The sequence below is a fragment of the Mytilus californianus genome, unplaced genomic scaffold, assembly GCF_021869535.1.
Source record: "Mytilus californianus isolate M0D057914Y unplaced genomic scaffold, xbMytCali1.0.p SCAF_14, whole genome shotgun sequence".
In the NCBI taxonomy this organism is placed as follows: domain Eukaryota; kingdom Metazoa; phylum Mollusca; class Bivalvia; order Mytilida; family Mytilidae; genus Mytilus; species Mytilus californianus.
The window spans coordinates 19,504,406-19,521,892 of NW_026262626.1; the positions used below are offsets into that span (position 1 = coordinate 19,504,406).

General features: G+C 30.8%; 1 long non-coding RNA gene across 1 annotated transcript; it reads right to left on the reverse strand.

Moving 5' to 3' along the window:
* Nucleotides 1-1,899: 1,899 nt before the first annotated feature.
* On the reverse strand, nucleotides 1,900-3,676 carry LOC127724341 (uncharacterized). The gene is made up of 3 exons (XR_007992454.1): nucleotides 3,596-3,676; nucleotides 2,424-2,438; nucleotides 1,900-2,115 (listed from the first exon to the last, which is right to left on the reverse strand). It is a non-coding gene; the product is annotated as an uncharacterized LOC127724341 (long non-coding RNA).
* Between the last annotated feature and the right edge of the window lie 13,811 nt (nucleotides 3,677-17,487).

Sequence of the window (17,487 nt, forward strand, 5' to 3'; positions counted from 1 at the left end):
AAAAACAGTTCAAAGATACCAAATGGATATTCAGTCATAAGTCAGTAAAAAACAGAAAACCAAGAAAAGACATAAAACAGTGCACAAAACACATCATAGAAAAACTAATTACTGAGATATACGAACCCCTCGGAAAACCGGGAATAAATCAAGGTGCTCTAAAAGGGTAAGCAAATCCTGCTCCACATGTGGTACCCTCCCTATTGCTCATGTTAGTACAACACCGGTGACTATGTAGGTCACAATCGAGGAAAAAAGGACAGAATTGTTGTTACACCAATTGGAATATATGGTATTGGTTTTGTTCATTGTTGAAGATCGTTAGGTGACCTTTAGTTGTTAACTATGTCATTTGGTAAGTGGTGGTCTTATTGGCAATCATATCACATCTTCTTATTTTTATATAGACGTCGTCTTCTGTGAAAGACAAATCATCATAGGCACCAGAACTAAACTTTTGACCGCCAGACACGCGTTTCGTCTACAAAAGACTTATTAGTGACAATCGAATCATAAAAGTTCAAAAGGCCGAATAAACTAAGAAGTTGAAGAGCATTGAGGACCCAAAATTAAGAAAAGGTTTTACCAAATACAGCTTAAGTAATCTATTCATGAGGTAGAAAACCTTCAACATTACGAAAAATTCTAATTAAGTTTTATAAACAGTAAATTTATAAGTATGACCATATCAATGATAATCCATGTCAACACAGAGGTGCTGATTACTGGGCTGGTGATACCCTTGGGGATGAAACATCCACCAACTATGGCATCGACCCACTGGTTGTACCATAATAGATACCAGGATTAAAATTTTGCACGCTAGACGCGCCTTCAAAACACTCATCGCTAAAAAAGAAAAATAAACTATGAAGTTGAAGAAGCATTGAGGACACAAAATTCTGAAAGGTTTTGTTAACTCTTGACTCAATAGCTACCTTGTAACCAGCAGTTTTCTTTCAATGAAATCATGGTAAGAAATGAAAATCATAACACTTATCCTTAAATTTGTGAATATATAAACCTCATTTTGTGTTGAAATTAAGTTTTAATTTCAATGATATAGCCGGTAATTATCAACAAGATAGACCAACGTTTGAAGACATCAAATGGACACCTTCACATAGTGACATAATGTCCATTAGGGATTCATTAATTTATTTTCGTGGGTATCAATTTTCATAGATAAAGAAACTTGTATTTTATTTCGTTGATATTTGATTTCGTGGTTTTGACTAATTCTGGTTGTAACCTTTTAGAGAATTTGTCATTGCTTGAACATTTAAATTTGAAGCTCACCTGAACCTACAAAGTTAGCGAAAAATTGGTATTCAACGCATAATAAGGAGTTCACAGTATAACTTCTTTTTCAAACTTTCATAAGTTCATACTTTGTTTCATTGCAAAACAGGAAAATGAAAGAATCAGCTTCTTGTCGAAAACAGTTTCCCAAATAACTGACTACAAGAATGTCAAGAGTTTCATTCATTAACATGATTAACATATTGTACAATGAATACTGATTCAAAAGAGACACAGAGTCTAATGTTTTTGTGTAAATGGACTTAAAACGTGGACAAAAGACTCTTGGTGAACTAAATGTTTGTTAGGTTTGTTGTATGTATTTATTTGATCGACACTAGTGAGAGGAGACAAGACGCCCGTCTATAGTTTCAAATTAGAAGACTGGTACCTTTGATTAGTTTTATATATAATATGATTTTTGGTCTCAGACTTTTATGCTCTTTTTACCATCATAGTATGATCATAAATAACTACCAAAAAAAATAAGATTCAACAGATAACGAATACTTTAAGTATATATTTTTTTCATGGCATATAACAAATTAATACTTGATTGATTAATCTTTATTCGTATTTAAACTGTTAGGTGACACATTCAACGATTGTTTTCTGTTGTCTTTGCCTAAATTGATGGACGAGTATGCTGCTTCTTTCCACAGGGGCTCTTTGTAGTTTTGGGATCTGCTGTAGTCGTTGTTGGTGCAGTTGTTGTTGGGCATACTTTTGGGATGGTGTCACTCGTATTACAAACTTTTCCAGGCGGGGAACATGCTGATGGTCTAGTGCAGTCTAGCGACAGTGTGGGGGTAGCTGAAAGTACATTCGAAAGATGTTTTCTATCTTTGTTTAACTACGCAAGATTCGACAACAGATCTAGAAATAATGATGATAATTATGATGATAATGATCATATTTTTTTTAATCATCTAATAATTTTACCTATGATAATTCTATCATTTCGCTTATAACCATTGTAATTTTGATAATAAAACTAAAGATAATAATAAAAATATTTAAAAAAAAAATCAGCTTTAATAACATTTAAGAAATATAAAACACATTTATTTTTGGGTTTATAATTTCAGACAGCCAAACAATTATGTTTGTAACATACTTACACGGTGGTCCCATTGCTGCAAAAAAAATTGTACCGGTCAATGAACCATCTTTTGAAAATAAGTCATTAAACAGAATTTCATTTTTTCTTCGACTGCTTCGGTACATAATTTATAACCAATAATAATTTTTACATACGTCGAACTTATCGATTCCAGTTACTATTCAGCAAATAGATAAACAAACAAACTAGTCGTTCTTTTACCATATATCTTCTGTTTAGTTCTTTTTTACGTGGTGATTTATATATATTTCTTCTTTAAGCATTAGTCGTTCTGGCCATTTTTTTCTTTCAAATTTTATTGGAACCCTTAGTAATGAAAACAAATCTAAAATTCGTGACTTATTAAAGAAAAGAATTTATGATTCGCTTAGAATTAAGGAGAAACACAAAACCTGAAAAAAACAGTGGGCGGTGACGCATGATAAATCAGAATCACGTGATATGTATTATTTACTGATGTCATAAAAAGGGAAATGGTTAACAATACATTACCCATAAACACTAAGGTGTCAAAGCCAATAACGAAAAATGATAAGAAACAAACAACAACATACAAAACACAGCATAGAAAAAAAACCTCCATCAAAATCTTTGGTTGATCTCAGATGCTTCAGAAGGAAAATGATTTCAGTAACTATCTTCATAGATAATTTACAAATGGACTTTCTGTCGTATAACTTTTGTAATGTTCTGGACTAATATTGGAATCATAACCAACAGATTAGAATTTCATTACTAATCCATTATCAGTGTTTTGTAGAAATGTGTAATTTATTCTGTTTAGAAAAACAAGCGCGTTTAAGACTATTATAAATTGATAGTATATACATAATAAAGGAACCAAACAGCCAAAACATGCAAGGTCCATGCTTTGTTTTTAAGATATAAGCAATTAAAACTTTGGCCGGAAACCATTTTCGCTAGATTGTTCATTATTTTGACATTTTTCTTTCAACAACTATGAAAAATAAACATGGATTTTATAAGATTTTCAAAAATGGCATTTTGAATAATATGTAATAAAATTAATAAAAAATAGGAGTTAATGGGTAAAGTTTTTAATAGCACCACATTTATAAAACCAGAAGATTCCGAACATCTGATTCAAAGTAAAAAGCAAGATAAGCGAACATGTTTATAAAAACGAGTATACACATAAAATGTTCTTACCAGAAACTGCCTGTATAAAACGCGGCTCTTTACAAAATTCACATAAATCTGTAAATTCTCCTGTCTGGTTTAAAGAAGAAATAAAATCTAAAAAAGTGTACAAATTGTTTGTTATTAAGAACATGTATTTCATGATGTACATGTAGCGAACTTTTATTGGCCGAAGGGTTTCTACAAAATAAATTCGAACATACATGATGAGAAAGCTAAATATGCTAGATATACTTATTGGAGATGTTATGAGACGATTAAAGCATTAAATTTTCTCCTTGACAACATGTATGTACGTTTCGGCAATAAATTTTAGGTATTCATATGGGCACCAATTGTGCCTCTCTTATAGCAGACTTGTTCCTTTACTCTTATGAGTCACAGTTTATGGCCAACCTCTGAAAAGAACCGTCTAAATTCCGTTTAAATGATAAATTCAACAACACTTACCGTTATCTTGATGTTTTTGTTAGACAATGTTAGATGTATTTCTATTTGTATCCATCTGATGAGTTAAGCCTTTATCAATCGATTTTTATAGTTTGTTCTTTTGTTGTACTGTTACACTACTGTCCGAGGTTAAGGGGAGGGTTGAGCGCTCATAAACATGTTTAACCCCGTCACATTCTTTATGTGCCTGTCCCAAGTCAGGAGCCTGAAGTTCAGCGATTGTCGTTGGTTCAATTCTGTCATATTTGTTTTTCGTGAGTTTATTTGTTATAAATTAAACCGTTAGTTTTCTTAATTGAATTGTTTCATATTTTTCATGTCGGGCCTTTTAAAGCCGACCATACGGTATGGTTTTTATCACTGTTGAAGGCCATACGGTTGCCTATAATTGCGTACATCTACTTCATTTGAACTTTGGTGGATAGTTGTCTCATTGGCAATCATACCACACCTCCTTATTTTTATATAGAAACAATACCACACATACTTAGCATGATATATTGTTTTGTTATCTAAATATATATTGTACTTCATTATGAATTAATATTTATTCAGAGTTTTATACTTTTTATATGCTGCCACAAAAAATATGTCTGACATATGTATAACTTGGCGTTAAGCAAGCAACCTTCAATCACATTGTTTGACATTAATGTTGACATAAAAAGAGTCAAAAGAGACCAAGGGGACATTCAAAACTCACAAGTTGAAGAAAAGTTGTCGACGCCATGACAAATACTTACTAAAAAAAAAGAGACTTATCATGAGCAATACGAATCCCTTTCAAAATCCGGGTTGAACTCGCGTGCTCCGGAAGGTTGAAAATTTCTTACTCCACATAAGGCACTCATCGTGTTTCTAAGGCAAGTACAAATCAATCAATTCCATCTTCATGCCTAATATATCATTACTGTGTTACAACTAAAGATTCTACTGACGAGGAAAGGTAACACTAGGCCTTTTTCTTCCCTCGCCGGCATTCGAACTCATGCTATTGGGACATCGAGACAACACCGCCTGCACTGTGTCCAACGCTCCAGACCACACGGCCACCTAGACTGAACTATAATTCAGCTTTCGATGGCCTAGTGTTACCTTTCCTCGTCAGTAAAATCTAGAGTTGTAACACAGTACATGGTATTTCAGACATGAAGATGTAATTGATTGCAGATTAGCAAAATATCCATCGTAAAGGATCGTGAGATACAATCACAGAAATAATTGTTTTGATAAATACGTCTAAACAAGTGACAATTCTACGACAGATCCATCCATTGGATCACCAGTAGAGGTGATTCACGGCTGAAAACACATATTATATTTATAATTACTCTAAATATCAGCACAACATTTTAAATTTGCACATTGGCGCAAGCAAATTTTTTTTTTCCCTCGCCGGGATTAGAACTCATGCTATTGGGATATGGAGATAATACCGCCTGCTTATATATAAACTATGCAAGTAATTCATACTATGGAATAACGCATCGTTTAAAGATTTTGTTCAGCAAAATTTAAAACTATTTATTATTTTAATATTTGTGAAAGGTGCTACTCATGATAGTTGAGGACGTATAATTTCAAATATCTAATTACTTTGAGAAATGCTTTTGATTATATTCTTCATGTATAGAGAAATCCTGTCAGAATTATTATGTTTGGATTTTCTATTGATATAAACATGCATCATAAGGATATCTCAATTACTGAACTTTGAGTTTGTAGAATATGATACCATAATAATTAGACCAACACCATATAAACTTACTCCAACCTCCCATTATAAACTTCAGAGGACTTTCAGGATCAAAAAAATCGTGAGGCAATTAAAGAAGTCACTATCACCTTGCCTAAAAAAAGTGTAGATATCATTAGTTTATCTTGTTAAAAGTATGAATTACCTTACTTGCCTATACATCATGTACATTATTTTGTATTTTATTTTATGATTTTTACTTTTGACTTACACCGGCCTTAACTAGTGCAATACATTGCATGCTGTATAATGAATCTGAATTTAACAAATATATCTTAGAAAAACCAAAGTCCAACTCATGTTATTGATTGGCATATAACAGAAGGTTTAATTGGTGCATAATTGTCGCATTCTGTGAGTTCGATTTGATAGAAGGTATTTAAAATTACCACGAGGCAATAAAATCAATAGAGAAAGACAAACATACGTCATGACAACAAAGATAAAAATAATAGATAAAAAAGAATTTTCAGAAAACAATTGAAGGTCTTTCCAGCGGAAAGGACATATAACGATATGAAAATATAAAAAAATTAAAATCTGGTTTAAAATGTCATTTACACTGTCAAATGATATATTGCTTTTACACACTTTTGTATGAAATAAGAGTGATAATTTGTTATTTCCAGTGTGTTACTTGCAGTATTATTTGATGGTTTTCATGACAATGATTCCAAACATATACGGTTCTATATACTTTCACATTAAATGAGTACAAAAATAGCAACTTCTTGTTAACACAAGTTCATTTCCGGTTGGCTTTTTTTCAAGATTACATGACTTGTAACCTTATGTGACAAGTCCCTTGGTTTTATAATGAAACAATAAGATGTTGCAGCAAAGGTCAAAATATAACGTCAAATTAAACGATGACCTTGGCTTTAATTTCAAAGTCATAAACACAGGACCTCAAATCAAAAGACCCTAGGTCTTTATAACATATGACGACTGAATCATATCACCATACGCGTAAAGTAAGCATAAGAGGGGAGAAAGCTCCAATTTAATGTCAACGTACCCTTTCAACCAAAATCATAAAGTCATAAAAGTCAAAATCAAAATTTATGACATGACCTTGAATATTGAACTTGACCTAATTTTTCTTTCTTTTTTTTTAGATCAAGGACTTCAAATTAAAAGATTTACCAGTTAAAAATGCATATCACTAATATGAAATGCATAAGGGAAAATAACTCTCATTTATCGTCCTCCTCTACGCCTATATCACCCTGCTCAGTTGCTCCGTAATTCTCGTATCACAGCTTTGAGACGTGAGCAGGCATTATCAGCGACGTCAAAATGTGTGAATCCATGGAATATGCCATGGTAAAATCAATAATATAAGTCTCAGATAACACAAATAGGGAATTGAAAAAAACTAAATCAACTGAAAAATCAATAAAGCAACATGCAAGTTTTTAACATTGAACAGTAACTTTCTAATCACTCGAAGCCTTTTTGGGATAGATACTAGAAGATACGCCTGATATTTTGATCTTTTCCTCGATATCGAGTTCGTCTGATTCTTAAGTTTTTGGTTGTTACTTTCATTTGTCTCTTTTTAATCGATTTACGAGATTTGAAAATCAATAAACTATTGCCGCCTTTATAACGCTTAAATGTTTTTTTTCTTTTTGTTTTCTTTCAGTATTTACTTGTATCTTCTATGAATTACAATTATCAATTTTTCATTGGCATATTCTACTGATATGATTTTAAAGCCTGTCATTATCGTTTGAGTCTAATTTATTGATCTGTTCTTCCAACTGTCCAAAATATTACATCAAAGTGAAAATATATGTACCACTGTATACATACATTTTTGGTACGCAGCGTCTCTCTGGATTGACTTATATTTGCCGAATGATAAATACAATATAGGACGATCACAATCTGGAATCAAGTACGAAATGCAATGATTTTAGTTTTCACTGCAGTGTTTTGTAGGTTGTAGCTTGTACTTTCTTCTTTTTTCCGTTTTTTGAATTGAAGTCTGTCTTTTGCAATATAATGATATCTGTCTTTTTCAATTTATTTTATTAATCTGTATTTTTGTAATGCCTTTTTATCCTTTTCTTTACATTGATTAAACCTAAAACAACTGAGTTGTTACATTATAATGCTTTATGCTCTTTTTTTTTATTTAGAATAAGGACCTCAGACAGTGCATATATTTTTACATTTTCAAATATATGTTAAAGTTTTGAAAGTTGGAAGATAAGTAAATAAGACTCAAACGATCATTACAAACCATACTTTTGAATAAACCTTTTTTATTTTAGAGTTAATTGAAAAAAAATAGATTAATCAAATCAATTTTGACATCAAGGTACATTGCATATTAAGTTACCGCAAAATAAGAAATCTTTCTGTTATTTGAAAACAACTGTAGTTCAAAGATTCTTCTGAGTCCCCTATGGTACTCGTTCTACCATCAGCATTAAACGTCATATAATTAGAAGAAGTATCACGAAATGTTTGATTGTGCCATGGACAGGGAAAATAACACGGAAATTCCGTCATGCCTGGAATAAAAGTAGATTAATGAATCCAAATAATGCATGTAATGTATAGATAAGGTCAAAGAAAACAGAAAGGCGTGTCGGCCCTTGAATATAAATTATATGGTATGCATTGTCTCTAATATAAATGTGTTTGTACAATGCTTAAAAGCATATAGAATTAGAGGCTTTGCTGATCAGTTTTGCTGTATCGAGCCTAGTACAACTACAATTTATATTTCGAGACAATATATATAGTTATTTTGTTTCGATTGTATCTTACAACCGTTTCAAATGGAAAAGTTTGTGTTGAAAACATTAATTTTGAATCTTAAACGTCCGCTTATCTGTATTATTCATTAAATCTACAGGAACGCGTTTTCAGCGTCATAAACAATGCGATATACGGTGCGTTACTGTTTCTCATGAATGAATTTATGAACAATTCAATGTGGCTGCTCAAATTGCACGGTTGCAGTATTATACATCTTATTTCAGTCTAAACCTGTCACAGTTGCTCTTACTCATGAATACAATGTTATTTACTTAAAAAATCTAAATATTTATGATAAAGTCTCTGGTTTTATCTGATTGCTAACCGAACAAAAGAATCATCATTAAACTCGTGATAGCACGCTTTTGTGCAATATTCAATTGGATGAATATATATGCATTATTCTTATCCATTAAGATAACTTAATCAGAAAAACATATCGTCGCATTGAATATAAATTATATACTAGATATTGGCTCAACTATAAATATATTTGTACAAATTTTTTATATTAGAAACAGAGAAAATGAAAGGCTTTGCTGGGCATATTCTTTTTTTTTAGTGTTTCAACCCTTCCCTTCTTAGTTTGGTATTTTTGTTATACTTTTTTTCTGAATTATATCAGATAAAGAAAAAAAATATCTTGTTGATGGACAAACTCTGGTTGTTGAAAAATTTGTCATATGGGACAAAAAAAAAAATAGTAACGGAGAAACGTTAATAGTAACCGTTATACAGATCATACACTATTCCAAGGGAGATAAATCAATTACCTTTGATAGTACTAAAGGATGAATTAAGGTGGTACCCAACACCTTGACTAATATTAATTTGGCTCGTTTAATTTTCATAAAATTTTGACAAAATGTTTACTTTGACCCTTTGACAAAAATATAAAAATTTCAAAAAATTTGAACCAACCACTTTATCAGAAAAATTTCATTGGTTATATAGCAGTTTGACAAACACTAATTTTGATCATTGAGAAGCTTAATATTTCCTTAACAATACAACGTAATTAAAACGTTTAGATGATTTTTACAGAGTTATCTCCCTGTAGTGTTAGGTACCACCTTAAATACTAACGGGGGAAATCTTATAATTTATCTTCAGAATGTTTAATCATATAGGATAGAAAATAATAAACTTAGTTTTCTATATGATAGAAATATTCATAAGGCTTAAACTGTGCTAAGGAAATAATTGGGTTTACGATATATAATTGTTTAAAATATTTCATGTAACTGGTTATTCCATTTTATTTTGAATAAATTTAAAAAAAAATAGGTGAACATTTGTAAAGAAAGCACATGTAATCGGTGAACAATTACAAATCCATTAATTTTACTTTAAAATTGATATGTTTTCTGCTACGATGAAATTAGCTATGTAACACGTAATAATGAATACATGTAAAGAGTAAATGTTCTCATCCCAAGTCTACATCTTAATTACTTGTCTATCAGTAAAAAAACTAATGTGCGTAAAATAACCACATGCCTTTCTATGTTAAGTGTTTTGTTCACTCAAAAAAGAACCTGATTATAAAAGAGCTATCACTTTCTACTTTATTTTAAGTTTTTGTGTATTTGACATACAAATCATTATGATCATTTTGATATGTAAGGAAAACAAGTTTCTTACCTGCAGAAAGTTGTAAAAGTGAGAACATAAAATACATCACAATTTGCTTGTGCATTTCGCCTGCTCTATACTGCACGTCTGTACAAGCTAAATTGAATATACAATTTCAATAAAAGAAGTGATGTTTTTTATCACCTATGCAAATTTTATATACTTGATTATCTCTTAGTTGCATTAACTGTCTGTTTTTTTTAACCAGATGTGACAAGTTAAAACTTCATTGATTGAATATTATAAGAAATCAATAATGTTTGCATTATAAACTGATTACAGTGTCTGAATAATTATTCAAATCTGCTACACATTTTGTTGTTCCGTCTCTTACGGAAGGAAATAAGACAATTTTCCTTGTCAGTGTTTGCTTTTATTCAAACATTTGATTACCAATCTTAAAATGTGAATTGAAATAAGACTTGCACAGGTACATGTAGCTTCTACAACTTATGTTATACAATATTATACCAAACTATCTTTACTGATGGGAAAATATAATGAACCAACCCTATTCCCTCGGAGACTTTAATACAAAATTATTGAACCAAGATTCCAACAACCAAGCACAATGTATCCATGCGCCTATAAGATTAAATACTAATTTCAAGTATTCGAGTATACAAGTATTTTGTTATGTCATTCTTTATCATCGTACTTATTGTTATTGTTATTTACTACACCAACAAAAACGTTTTTGATCTTTAAACTATTTTTGTTTATCTGGCGAAAGAAAAAAAAAAACAAATCAATTTTTTTTTAGAAATTATACATGATATCGTCATCAATCGATCGTTTCTTATCTGTTTACATAAAATGATTCATTTTAGGGTTAACTAAAATGATGGAATCTATATTTTACAAAATTTACACGTATAAGATGCTTGTTTTTTTTACCTCTGTCATTTATAATTGATGCAAGGTTGCAAAAGATAAACTTGTCAAAAATACAAATTCAAATTCGATAAGAGAAAATAATATTTTTCCTTGAAAATTTAGTCATTTTGAAAAGTTGGGATTATTTTTTAGACTGTCTCCTCTTAACGTTATACGGTAGTCAAAGTACTCATGTCGTGCTTTTCAAAATTGGTTCAAATAATAATATTAATTGAAATACACTTATACGTAATTGTCAACAATCGTGACATGTCTTTTGAAAAAAATCTTCCATGACAAAGTAAACTTAATTACACCGTGTAAACAATAATGACAAATCTTGATATACAACAAGTTCATCGGAAGGTACCAAGACCTTGTTGATAAATATTCCGTATCAACTTCCCAAATAATACACGATGGTCTTGAAGTATAGATTCTGGGTACTGACGTTGTTTATCTTCGTAATAACGTGTTGTAGTATTCTTTTATTTGTCTTTATGAATATTACTTTTACTGTTTAGTCTGTTTTGGTGGTATCCATTTAACGTGGCTCTGTACTTATGCATGACAGTTGTCCATTCGTTTTGGTGTGGTTGGGCTTTTGATTTTGCCATTTGATTAGGGACTTTCCGTTTTGAATTAATCTAGGAGTTAAGTATTTTTGTGATTTTACTTTTTTCATATTTCAGGGATTGACATGTCAAGATCGTCAATGAAAGAGCGATTAAGACAATGCTTCTAAGGTATTTGTTGTACAGTTTGCACTGTATCAGGGAAATGAAATTACAAATCCAATACAACGTGTTAAATACAATAAATACTTACTTGTTGCTACTTTCAAGGGACTTCATCGATCGATCACAGTCAATCTGTTACACTTGTTATCTTCCTTGTTCTGAAAATAGCTTTGTACTTTCTAAACTGAAAAAAATAATGATATCTGATTAAAATAAAATTTTCACTTTGCTGCTTTAGACTTGTCTGTTGCCACTTACATATCGCGGAACAAGTCGCTGTTGTCAACCACAATGTATTTCACACCAGTGCAATTTTCCAAAGTTTCATTGATATTTACAAAAAGTTACAACATGGCAGCTTTGTCTGGTACTTTTCAATATTTAAACAACATTTTAAATTTTTTTTGGAAATGTATTCAAGATGACTCAAAATTGGAATCTTTATACAGGGTCTAATGAAATGCAGCCCATGTAGACAGACATGCGATATATACTATGTCTGATTCTAAATTTCTTGAAAGTATATAATTTCGAGAAAAAAGTGAAACAGATATTTCGCTTTTATCAAAAAACTAGGATAAAAAAAAAAAAAAAAAAACGTGTTCGATTCTTAAACTATGTTGTTAGATTGTAAATGCAAATGACGACTGAAATTTTGAAAGGTTTTCGCAAATGTCTTAATCAATCATCTGTCAAAACTTTATATTGTAATACTGATTAGTTTAACCGTTTACATTTTCTAGCTTTCTTAGATTGTAAAAGTTTTAAATTGAAACTATAATTCTGAAGAATATTAAAATAGGCAAAAAAAAATGATAGGTAATGGAGCTCCTTTTCGAGATAATTTATTTTTTAGAAATGGCGGGAAAAGGTTGTCCTAGACTTTTACCTTATATTTGCATTGGTATTATTTGGGCCTCATATGGAAAGAAAAAAATCTGTAATCTGCTTACATTTTGATAAATGACCTTTTGTGAGCTTTTGGAGTCTTATATGAAAAGAAAAATGGGTGTTATTGTGCAAAATATTTTACCCTGTATCGTAGGGAAAGACAAGGATTACGAACATCTGACACCAAATCCTAAACCTGAACAAAGTACATCCTTAATTATTTCGTGATAATAGACAAAACCAAAATAATAAAACAAACTTAGAAAAATCGAGATTTAATGCGAACATGCCTATAACTTTTAGTCCTATGGACATGTTTATATATCTTGTATTAATGATTATTGTTACTGTTAGGGTTTTTGCTTACTAATCAAAGTTTTCGAGGAAATAGGTAAAAACTTAAAAAATCAGTATTATCATGATAATCGTCTTCTATTGGCAATAACTCCTATAAGTTTCTCCCTACCTGTTGTTTATAAGATTATCGGCAAGAATAAACTAAATCAAACTCGTCGTTTTTAAGGCATAGGGCTCATATGATGAGTTGTCGAATGGTTTTGAACGTATCAGCATTTGTGTAGATAATGTATTGCCGATCTGTTTTACTGTTTTCAGTTTGTATCTGTCTATCAAAGATTTTGTGATGGTATGCAAAACATGAAAACTGATCAAAAGTGTCCTTCGTACATTTTAACGCGCATCTGGCGCAAATACAAAATTCTAATCCTTATATCTATGATGAGTTTATTTACAACCACTGGATCGATGGCACTGCTGGTGGAGGTTTTATTTTTCCAAGGTTATCACCAGCCCAATAGTCATTACTTCTGTATTGACATGAACGGTCATAATCATAAATTAACTGTTTACTTAACTTTGAATTTTTGAAATACTAAGGCTTTTCTACCTCAGGAATATATTACCTATAATAGAAAAAAACGTGACAATTCATAAACATAAATAGCTATTTAAGGACAATTACTTGTATAACGACTTTTCTAATAAGGTAAGAGACATTGTGAAAAAAGGTAGTCGGGAACCTGATGTTCAGTGGTTGTCGTTTGTTGATGTGGTTCTCGTTTTTTATATAGATAAGACCGCTTTTTTTCCCGTTTTTTTACTAGTCATTTATGGGGCCCATTATAGCTTGCTGTACGGTGTGAGCCAAGGCTCCGTGTTGAAGACATACTTGACGTTTAATGGTTTACTTTTACAAATTGTGACTTGGATGAATAGTTGTCTCATTGGCACTCATACCACATCTTCTTATATCTATATATTGATATTTTGAGCATTTCTGCTTCTACATCCGATAAAAAAAACTTGATAGTTAACAAATGTGTTCTTTTTTACTAGAAATACAATGACAATTCAGAGAACTTGTTAAACGAATAAGAGTTCTCGGGACATTAAACTCCATCCTTTAAACGATTACTTTGGCATTTTCACTACAAAGAAAAAAAACACTAGTGAGTGGATTAAACATTCAAATAGGAATCAATACTAAATATATAAATTTTATGTTTGTGGATATCGTAGGTTGAGATTATGCACGAATCTAAATGTTCAACAAAGTACCAATTATCTATAGGTTTGTTTAAAGATGATTTGAAAAACCATGAAATCTTGTATCAACTCAAAAACATTTTTATTAATCCACAAAAACAGGTACCTTGGATAAAAAGTAATTCATACTATTCAAAAAAGAAAGTGAAAAAAAAACAATTGAACATTCCTGTGTTCGGAGTAACAATATCAAATATTTTTCTTATCAATCAATCAATCAATCGACAACCACTCCGTTATAATTTCATTATATATACATTGTAGTTACTACATGAGTTATGTCTAAATTTGCATACTTGTTTTGTTTACATTCATCTGAAGTCCTTTATAAAGACATTCATTCCGAAAAAAATAAAAAGGAACTTATTTTGGTACTTTTGTTTCATAACGATTATCAATATGGTACAAAATGGGACCTACCAGTAGAAACCTTCGTTCTGAAGGTCAAAAAAAAAAAAAATAACATAAAATATTTTAACTAAACAAATTTTCATTGGACACATGAAGTTTATTTTTGAATCTGAAATCACACTGAACTAATAATTTTATTTACTCTCTCTAATGAATTAAATCCTTTTGACGGATAAAAGTATAATGACACTCTCATTCCATTACCACCTTCAGTACACAGCTAGAGTTAGAATACACAGATGTTTTAAATTAACAAAATAATAGATTTTTTGTTAACATGTTCCGAGTTTATCATCTACAATTAATGTTATTGTTATATACTTGGGTGTGTTTTGTTTTGTTTTAATCCATTTACACTTTATACTTGTTCGGCTTTTAAACTATTTTTATCTGAGCGTCACTGATGAGTCTTATGTAGACGAAACGCGCGTCTGGCGTATCAAATTACCTGTTACCTTTGATGACTATTAATCCGTTTTATTTCCATACTTTTAAAATTGTGTATACAGATAAAGAAATTATTCTGAAGAAAAATATTGAATACTCATGTATCGATAAGTATCGAGTAAACCCGTCAGTGAGTTCTCTTGTTTGGCTTTGTTTGGTACTTATGCATCCCACCATAGTGTTGTTGTGCTGTGTCATATTTTGTATATTTAACTTTTATTGTGTTTTGTCTATATGCCATTTTGTTTTCTTTGCTGATCTTTTTTTGGGTGTTTATAACGATTAAGATTATAACACAATGTTGACAATTTTATTTTGTACCCTTATTTTTTTTACATTTTTACCTTTTATGTCTGTTTGTTTTGTTCAAAAATTGTTGTCAATATAATGAAATTTTGTGCGACTGTCATACATGTGAAAGGTTAAGCTAGCTATAAAACCAGATTTAATCTACATAAAGAAATGCCTGCACCAAGTAAGGATTATGAGAGTTGTTTTCCATTTGTTTGATGTGTTTGAGCTTTTGATTTTGCCATTTGATAAGGGACTTTCCGACTTGATTTATCCTTTGAGTTCGATACTTCTGAAAACAGAAACAGGATGTTAAGTATCTTTTTTGATTTTCAATGTGGTTAACCATCAATACTGATCTGCATGCAAAAGTGCAAATTTACAGCTACTAGTAACTAATTATCAAAAACCTTGTTGGATTTCCACATAATATATATTTGAAATATCGCAGAAAATCTAAGTTAGTATGTTAGATTTCGAATTTCGTGACATATAATGAAATTTCTTATCTTTAACATGAAAATAAATTGACCTGCAATGTGTTCATTATCTTGTCCTGCAGTTATACAAGTACGAAGCAATGAAGGTCCAAGCTTTGTTAATTCTTTTCGTAGTGCAGGTAAATATAAGACAGTTACTTCCAATTAATTGTTCCCAATTATACTTTTGTACTTAAAACAGATTATTAGTGTCGTCATCCTTTTTTTACAATTTTATAAAATATTATTTTTTCATATTCGAAAACGGAAAAGCTTTACCTTTATTTCTGTATCTTGCGATCTTGTTGTTTTGAAGGTCTAACGGTAACTTATTATTGCTCGTATGCACTTAAATTATTCTGAACTGTAAGAATGTTTGTCTAATTGGCAATCATACCACATCATCTATTTTTCTATATTAGATTATGGATATGGTAATGTTTACGTACTCCTTTTAATCTGATATATCGGCACATTTTTAATTCCGTCAAAGATGCATTTATAAAATGTTCGCCTATATTTAATTAGATTACAAGAAAACTGCCGCAAAATCGCGGGTTCGTGGCTGAATTAAATTACTCACGCCAAATTTTAGCACTGATTTTTTTGTATTAAAGATGAGTGAATCAGGTGGGTGTAGGTTCGTTTGTTTTATTAAATTGTACTTACTGTTTTGAGGGAAGATTAACTTTCTGTTATAAGTACGACCAGTCACGTACAGGTTAGGAAACTGGGTAGGAAAATACTCACATTCAATCTGTACCGGTACATATGTTAAACGTCATCCTTTACATCACAACCCATATCAGTGCCCCTTTTAAGGAAGGAAGATATTTAAAGTACAAACACTACAACCGGTTACTATATGTGACATATAATATTGGTACGGATTCGACCCGGAACTTGTTAATTATTGATAATATTAATTATTTTGATAACGAAAGAGTCTTAAATGGTATAATTTTATATCTACACCTTTGTCCTATATATAAGTTATATATAAAGTTGAATTCTTTGATTTGTAGTTTTTACGTCATGCCGTCTAACAAATTGGACCTCCTTTTTTAGTAGTATAGATGTCTGCCAAGAACAGTGTACTGCTAAACTCATTACCACCTACGTTGTGCAGTTGCAGTCAACGTTTCAGTAATCTTTTAAATGTTTCATTTTGAATATTCAACCGGTATTTCATAAGAATAGTAATCACAGTATTGTTTTTGATGAAATGTCATCGTAGAGTAAAGTTATGATATGAGATAATTATGAACGACATGTTCATGTCTTGTATCTAAATACCGCGATTACAAAGAACTCACGACATTAAGGATTCCATACTTATAACTGAGGTTACCAGAAGTGTATTTCGATTAAAATTCGACTCAACAGTACCCTCGTATAAAAAATTCGAAGGCCAAATCAATCACAAAGTTGAAGAGCATTGGAAAACAAACATGACGTCAAATACTGAATAGTGTGAGCACAACACATTGTTAAAGAAAAATCTTTTGACTTGACTTAGAATTCTGCATTTTTGTTAAACTTTGTCGTAAAACGCTTAAAAATATAAAACTGAAAATGCATAAT